General features: G+C 46.8%; 1 pseudogene; it reads right to left on the bottom strand.

The window, feature by feature from the left end:
- Positions 1-5,650: 5,650 nt before the first annotated feature.
- Positions 5,651-7,598, bottom strand: LOC103247659 (protein FRG2-like-2; annotated as a pseudogene).
- Positions 7,599-8,817: the final 1,219 nt, after the last annotated feature.

The raw sequence follows: 8,817 nt of genomic DNA, 5'->3' as shown, positions 1-8,817 counted from the left end.
TGGTAAAGTGTTCAAAGAGTACAAACTTTCAGTTATAAGATAAATAAGTTTTGGGGATCTAATGTATAGCTTTAAAATGTAGTTAATAACAGTGTTTTGTATGCTTAAAATTTGCTACAACAGTAGGAGACCTCAAGTGCTCTCACTACAAAAAACAATCATGTGAGGTGACATAAATATTCATCAACTTAATTGTATTAAACGTTTTACAATATATATACCTATCAAATTATTATAATTTACACAATACATAATTATGCAATTTTTATTGGTCAAAAAATTGATGTTATGTGCATATGCATATATACACATAAGTGTGTATATACAGGTATGTAAAATATATACATATATATCCATGACATATGTTGTTATGTATATACTTGTGTGTGTATATATATACACATACATATCAATAACACAGTCCTAGTAAGCTTCAAACTAAACAAGAGAAAATTATAAAATGATAACTATTTAAAAATCAGGAAACAAATGGGAATTTAATACATGCTCAACAATGTTCTAGTTCGTCAATGGGAAAGTACATGTTTTAAATGTAGAAAGTAGATACAGTAAACCATATTACAGTTTAGGAATTAGGGCACAGAATGTTTACAGTATTAGCCTCAATACATACCAAAAAACTTAAAGTTTTGAAGTAAAATAACATTAGGTTTTATTATATGGGGCAGATGCTTAGTGTTCTGATAAAATTTTTGAGTATGAATTTCTGTAGAATCACATTTGAAACCTTCATAGGATATGAAATTGTAAAACAGAAAACACGACATCTGGATGTGGTGTTTCCGGGATTTCTAAACTAAATCCCAATATCTCCACTACTCTCACACATTTTAGACTCAAAATGGAAATTAGAAAATGTTTAACATAGAGTTCCTTTAAAATCACAGACGGCCCCATGTCCTCAAAAGCAGTAAAAGAGCAAGCAGCCAGGTCCTCCAGTCCCTTGCAAGCCATGCAAAGGGCTTTGATTTTCTTTGTAACCTGGAAGAATGATCGCCGAAGGGGAAGCCCAGACCTAGAGAACTGAAGAGCCTTGGGCAGAAGATGTCTGTCTCTATATGAGAGCAAGAGAAAGAAACCAGGGCTTCTCAGAAACGATTTCCATTGGAGCATAGCTTCGCAAACCACACTTTAAGATCTGGCTTTCTCCTTGACCTTTGGACATCTCATCTGTGTCATCTGCTTTATTCACTCCCATCTATTTAGATGTTTGGCTACTATCTCCTGTCTGCTCACACTCTGGGGCTTTTTTTTTTTCTCAATATAGGTGATCAGGTTTAGCTTAGAGAACAGCCAAGGACTCTGTATTAAAAAAAGTAATATGACTTCTGCTGTGATTTTCCAGTTACTACTTAGTACTGTGCTCAGTGGAAAAAACAGAGCATTATAAAAGAGTCTAAAAATTTGATACCAAATACTGTTTCCTTACAGAAACGTTATGATATTTAAAAACTTTTCTAAATTTGTGGGTCCTTAGCTCCATGACCCAGTCCTGCTGAATCAAAACTTGGTGGTGGTTGGCTGGGCATGTTGGCTCACACCTGTGATCCCAGCACTTTGAGAGGCCAAGACAGGCAAATCGCTTAAGCCCAGGGGTTTGTGGCCAGCCTGGGCAACACGGCAAGACCTAGTCTTGGGTGGGGGAGGGGGAAAGGTGGTGGTAATGGGAGGTGGTAATGCGATTATACGGTGTGGGCAACCATATTTTGTGCCTCTAAATTTCTGGAGTTACCACTAACCTAAAATTAAGGATACAGATCAGCTGAATAAATAAAAAAGATTTACGTCAAGATGAAGCGTCCTCGTGGGGGTCCGCAGCTGCAGCACCGCCAGGCGGCAGCATCCCACCTCCTCCACCTGGCTGCAGCCCCACCAGGAGCCGGGCTCCAGCCAGGGCGCTGCGGCAGGCACCCGACCCCGAAGGCGCAGACGTGGGTTTCCTGCCGTCCCGGGTGTCTTCCCGCTCCCCGGACGCCCGGGCAATTCAGTTCATTCATCCAGCGCCGCCGCAACCTTCCAAGCCGGAGGAAGGGGCGGGCAGGGGTAGCGGGTCCCACAGACGCCCGCCAAGACCTGCGCTCCAGAACCTGTGGGCTGCTTTCCCTGCGGAAGGACGTTGCCATCGCCAACCACGAGGAAATCCACCCTTGTGCACCCGGATTCCCATTGCCACCGACTTCGTGTAAACTCCAGTCCCGGGGACACGAGAGAGACCCAGGACTCGGGCCGTGGACACGCTCGGTGCCCCGGCTCTCGCCAGAGGGACGGGCGCACTCTACAAATCTCGGGACCCACCGCAGCAAGAGGACAGGGAGAAGCCAACAAAGGAAGGACCCTATGAAACGCACCCCCAAAGCAACCAACCAGTCCAAGAAAAAACACGTCTCAGGTCTCCATTTTTTTTTCCCGCGTGGGGGGCCCTGACCCCTGTTCTAGCCCGGCCCAAGCTCCTTCCACCCTACCCCGGCCTGCTCAGTGGGACCTGTCTACCTGAGCACAGCCTCGCTCTCCAAGGCTCTGTCGCTGTCGCTCTCCAGTCCCCTCACCCTCTTTCTCCTCCTCCCCCTCCACCTCGCGCTCTTCTGTCACCATCTGTCTCTCTCTCCCCTTCCATCTCTGTCTCTGTCCCTCTCTCTTTCTCTCCCCGTTTCTCTCTCTCCATCCCGGTCTCCGTAGCTCTCTTTCAAGCTGTGTCTGTGTCTTTGTCTGTGTGTCCGTGTGTGTGTGTCAGTGTGTGTGTCCGTGTGTGTGTCGGTGTGTGTGTCCGTGTGTGTTCCCATGTGTGTGTATCCGTGTGTGTGTGTGCCCGTGTGTGTGTCTGTGCATGTCCGTGTGTGCCCACGCGCGTGCACCCGTGTGTATGTGTGTCGGGGTGGGTTTGCTCGTGCTGGTGGTGGGGTGTGTCGGGGTGTCCCTCAGCCCCTCTCTCCTGGGATCAGGCTGCCGGGGCTCTAGGGCCAGAGTGGGGCAAAGCAGAACCTTCCCGCCCCGTTGACCACGGGCAGGTCCTCGTGGGGACAAGGGACAGTGGTGGCGTTGTGAGAAAAACGGCCTGCGGGGGGGGGGGACAGCCCTGGCGACTCTGGGTGTGTGGGGCAAGAGGGGGCCTTGCAGGAGGGGCGGCGAGGCATCCAAAACAGTGTTTCCGCAGCAAGGCGGGCACCGGAGGGGATCCCAGGGCAGTGAGCCCTGGGCCCTGACGCCTCGGAGCACACCCCGTCCTGAGCCGGCCCGATGTGTTGGAAGCTCGGAGCTGAGAGTCGGGGAAGGCCTGGAGCGTCTGCGAAAGGGAGGCCGCCCAGAGAGCCCGTAGCCTGGGCAGGGGATGGAGGCATCACGGCCTGAGGACGGATTCCTGTCTCCTGCGACAAGGGGAGTCTCCACTGTGGCCTGTTTGGAAACTGGAAAGGAGAGCGAAGACACGGTGCTGCTTTTCCACGCTTCCCTGGAGGTTTCTGGGTCCCCACAGAGCTAGGGAAGCAGTCAACATGGTCTCTCTTTCGGGGGCCAGAGACGCGTGAGCAACAGGCCCCCTTGCAGAGGGCAAAGGAACGTGGAACCCGAAACCACGCTTCATCGGCCTGAGTGCGACTCCTGTGCGGATGGGACTATCGGCCTCGCGCTCTGTTGCAGGCTCAACGTGGGGCGCAATTCGCTCATTCCTTGGGAGACGGAATTCGTCTGAATTGCTCCGGGATGAAGTGACCCAGACTGGGGATCCGGGGGGCCGGTGAGCGCCCCGCAGGCCGACGCAGCTGTGGGCCGAGCCCTTAGCCCGCACTGGGCACCCAACATTTTCCCGGAGTGCAAGGTCCTGCTGGTCCTGGAGGCAGAAGACCGCTTTTCTCTCTGCCTTCCTCTCTGTGTCTCTGCCTCCCTTTCTCCCTCTGTCCTTCCCTTCCTCCCTCCCCACTCCCTACCTCCCTTCCTCCCCCTCTCCCCACTTTCTCCTTTCCAATGTCCCTCTGTCCATCTGTCCTTTTCTAGCTCTGTTCCTCCCTTTCTCTATGTCTGTGTTTCTCTCCCCATCTCTATTTTTCAACATTTTATGATCCCATTGTGTGTATCCGTGTGTTAACTTTTTTAGCAATAAAGTTAATTTTCATTAAGATATATACATTGTTATTTAGACACGTTATTTATGTATGTGCATTTATTTAATATACATAAATTTATGTCAGAGTTATTCTACAGCATAGTGTAAGCATAACTCGTAAGCAGTGTCAACCCGAAAATTGTGTCTTACATGACTGTGGTTCTTTTCTATCGCAGTGGTGGAGGATAAAATCTCTATGTCTCCAATTGCTCTCTGTGTATTCCCATTGAACTGGCCCCATTTCCTGTAGTAATGGAACACTGTCCCCGGACTATGACAAGAGCTGTGGGCTGCGGGGAGGTCAGGGTTAGGATGACGCAGAAGTGAAGATAAGACATTCTCTTTTTCACATCTTTATTAGATACAAATTATATATGAAAGAAAATTAAAATTCCAAACAACATTAATGTTTATTTCATTATTACATAAAATGAAAATTATAAAGCAACCAAATAAGTAATTAATACTCTTAGATAATGAAAGATTGTATGATCTCAGTACAAAATACCAGAATGTATGTCAAATATAACAAAATACGCTGTGCTGTAGTATGTGATGAAATCTCCATATCCTGCAATACAGTACAATTAATTGAAATGTATAAAATACAATAAAATTTAAATTTAGGATATTTAAAATGAAATAAAACATGAGGCAGGTGAATAAATAAGTATAATCATTTACCATTTAATAGATCTTGACTTAAATTTTATGTAGAAATATTAAAAGTAAATAGCTTGCATATTAATTTTACTATACTTATATCAAACTGTAAAAATGTATAGACATTTTCCCACAGGGAGTGCTATTAATGGTTTGTGGATATTAGTACTCCATGGGTTCAGGCTGGAAGAGTGAGAGCCTACAACCTTTTCTGAATTAAAAGAAAAGCAATTTCTTGGTAAGGCGGCTCATGCCTGTAATCCCAGCACACTGGGAGATGGAGGCTGGCGGATCACTTGAGTTCGAGGCCAACCTGGTCAATGTGACAAAACTCTGTCTCTACTAACAAAACAAGAAAAAAACTCAGCCAGACATGGTGGTACCTGCCTGTAGTCCCAGCTACTTGGGAGGCTGAGGCATGCGAATTGTTTGAATCCAGGAAACGGAGGTTGCAGTGAGCTAGGATTGTGCCACTGTACTCCAGCCTGGGTAACAGGAAGACTGTCTCAAAAAAAAAAAAAAAAGCATATAATTTTGTATTTACTTTTCTACAATCTAAAATATGCAAATTCACGATTACATTCTAATATTTTTCTGATTATACAGAAATGCACGACTGTCATCAGACATCCGAAAGGCATCAAATGTCTAACATGGAATATAAAATTTGTCTATAGCCTTAGTGCTCTGCAAAATGCAGGGCTCACAATTCTGAGTATGCCACTCAAGTTTCTTTCCTATGACTTCTTCAAGTTCTGTAATTTATTAACACAGTGCATCCAAAATTGTCACTGCTGGTCATCTGGAAGAATCTGAGAAGTAACAGGTCCTTGTTCTCATTCCCAGAGATGCATCCTCTGCTGAATAGGGTCAAGGTGCTCCCAGCTCAGCCTCATCTGATCCACTGACAGGCTCAGTTATCTCCCGCCCAGGGATGGGCTTCTCTATCCAGGGCTGAATCCCCAGAACTAGGCAGTGTGGCTGGGACAAGCCAGCCCTCAGCAGGGAAGACATAAGCTGCCTGGGTGGACATGGAATACAAGGTCTGCACCTGGGCACACAGAGGCCCCCGGAGCTGAGTGAGCAGTGTGAGCTGCTCCCAGGTCAGTGGAGAACGGATCTGCTGTGCCCACACCTGGGCTAGGTCTTGATAAATAGCCTCCGACATAGCTCGCACAGAGGTCACCAAGTTTTTTCGAAGTGACGGTGTTTGGACTCCTAGGGCCCGAGACATGTGCCGCTGGCTGCGCCCAGTGCGGGCCCTGGAATGTCCCCCATGGTGGCCATCACAGGTCTCCTGGATTTCACTGTTGTGCACAGCAGTGGAGGATCTTGATTTTTTTTTTCAGCGTCAAGCTGCACTCTTCTTCTGGACAGTTCCCTGCAAAGAAAGCATGTGAGAGACTCACCAGAGCAGTCCCCACAGACCCTCATTTCCAGAACCCCCTGTGCACCCAGGTGAACCCCACTTGTCTCTCCCACTCCTTCCTAACCATCTCAGCACTGGAATGAAGTGAGGTTGAACCCCTTGTGAGTCCCCAAATATTCTCAGAGTGCTAAGATCTCAAAAATTTACTTGTCGGTAAGTAACTCCCTTTCTGCTCAAGCCTCGTATAAAAGTTTCCTGATTATTTACCTTTTGAGGCAAACCAAAAACAAAAAAGCCCACCACTACCACCACCAACAAAAAACACCAAGATTCTACCTGCTCTGTCTTGGCAGCTGTCCTTGGAACTGATTTTTCTTTTCCTGCAGTTTTCCCGGTATGAGCTGGACTCTGGTTCTGTGAATACAATGAGAGTTTGAGAAAGTGCCTCCAACTGAACACCCTGAAATTCCTAGTCCATCCTGGACACACAGGAGCTCAGGTTCCCACCAAACCCCAGCTCTCTTCTGTTCTCCAGTGTCCAGGATCTGCACCGCCCTGGCTGCCAAGGAGCTCCCGGTTTTCTGACCAGGGGAGCCAGAGTTGCTGGCTCATCCCTTCTTGCCTGGAAAGAGTCAAATCTTACCGGATCCAGCAGTGCTGTTCCCGGCCTTGAGCTTGGTTTCCTCAGAATTCTCCTCCTTGTTTGGGTTGGGCTCCGATCCTGCTGCAAAAGGAAGTTTAGATGACTCACCTCTCCCTAGGCAGAGTCCCATAGTCTATCTCTGATGAGTTTTTGCAGATCAGTCCTTCATGTGAAGTTCTGCCAGCATCACGAGTGAACACATTTCTCAAAGTCCCCTGAGGGCACCAAGCCATTTTCCATCCCCAAATCTCAAAATAAAACCCTACTAAAGACACATGGCACAGTATCCCTGATTCCAACTCTCCTTCCAGCCTCCATGGGAGCAGCCCAAGGCCTTACCTTGCCTTTGTATGTGCTTCTCACTGAAATGGGAGGAGACCGTCTTGCCTTTTCCTTTGAATGGTTTCTTCTCATCTGGACCCCTTTCTGTAAAGATCTGTGGGGAAGGGGGCTGGTCAGTGGGGTGCTGGATGGAGGAGCAGTGGAGACCGGGGTCTTCATTTCCCTTTCCCATGTTGACGCTCAAGTGAAAGGAGGCCGCTCTTTCACGTCCAAAGGCGGACTGCGGGTTATTCCGCTGGACCTGCCTTTATACGTCCCTCGGCTGAGCGTGGCTGACTCTTATTGGCTGAACAGGTTTCTCCTTCCTGCTGCTTCTTAGAGCCTCAACAGGAAGTTTCTTGCTGTAATTCTACTGGGGGCCTAGACACAGTTAAGGAGAGACTTTTTCAGGATCCTGTCATAGTGACAAGAAAACAAAGAACCGGGAGCACAGAGATCAGAAGAAGATCGGGGAATCATTTCTTCCGATTTCTGTCTCAGTCATATTTTGCACAGAAAGAGAATTTATTATACATAGTGTTAACATTGTATACATAGATATTATACTTTCTTAAATGCTTGGAAACAACAAATGTCAAATTATAGTTGATTGTATTAGATCCACACATATATGATGAAATAAAAATGCAAAGAAAAAATAAATACCAAATGAAATGGCCCATCCTACCTTAAAAATGGGGAAGATAATTAGATCAAATGCAATAAAATTGAATTGATTAGATTAGAGCCAGTGCTAACCTAATCAGCCCTTAATTCCTGAGGTAGCAAAAAGTCTAGGTGGAAAAACATTACCCCTTTCTCACCCTGCCTCAGTCATCCTGGGAGCGCCACTCTGTTCTGTGGAATTTATTCAGCCTCCCTAGTAAAAATGGACTTGATTCCAAACAGGTAACCCAACTGATCACAAGGAAAACAGCCTAGATTCTGAACATTCAGCTCCTGTCTTCACACAGCAGACACCACCCGAATCCCATCAAAGCCCACATTGTTTCTCAACATCCACCATCAAGACATATTCCAGGGCAGCCTCTCAAAATTGCCTCAGTGAGACAGAACAAGGTGTGGTGGAGCTCTAGGTTCAGAACAGCGGCCTCATCCCTTCCTACTGCAGCAGAGTCTGTCTCTGCTGGTCAGAGCCCTCAGACTACAGAAGGGTTAGTTCATGTCCCAGCAAGTGTTTCCTGGCTGAAACACTTGCTGGGACATGCTCCTGGTTCTTTGTTTTCTTGTCACTATGACAGGATCCTGAAAAAGTCTCTCCTTAACTGTGTCTAGGCCCCCAGTAGAACTACAGCAAGAAACTTCTTGTTGAGGCTCTAAGAAGCGGCAGGAAGGAGAAACCTGTTCAGCCAACAAGAAGTTTTCCTTCTTGTCTCCCCGTCTGCTGAGGAAAGCATGCAGGAATGAGACCTTCTGTGTTAGGGAGTACTCAGCCTCCAGTCCCAGATGACTTGATTGACTGATGAGCTGATTCCCTGAGGAGGAGAAAGAAGCAGGGAAGAGACTGTGTTGGGTGAGTCTGTGTTTTCCCAGCTGTGCTATCTGTGCAAGTAGTGGAACCAAAAAAGATATTAGTGGTTGACAGACACTGACTAGTGAAATTATCTGAATGTAAATGGAACTTATAATATCGTTATATTGTATAATATTATGATATATAAAATTTATTTGACATCTAAATAA

Source organism: Chlorocebus sabaeus, unplaced genomic scaffold (assembly GCF_047675955.1).
Source record: "Chlorocebus sabaeus isolate Y175 unplaced genomic scaffold, mChlSab1.0.hap1 unalloc_scaffold_114, whole genome shotgun sequence".
Taxonomy (NCBI): Eukaryota; Metazoa; Chordata; class Mammalia; order Primates; family Cercopithecidae; genus Chlorocebus; species Chlorocebus sabaeus.
This window is presented reverse-complemented; position numbering and strand designations above follow the sequence as displayed.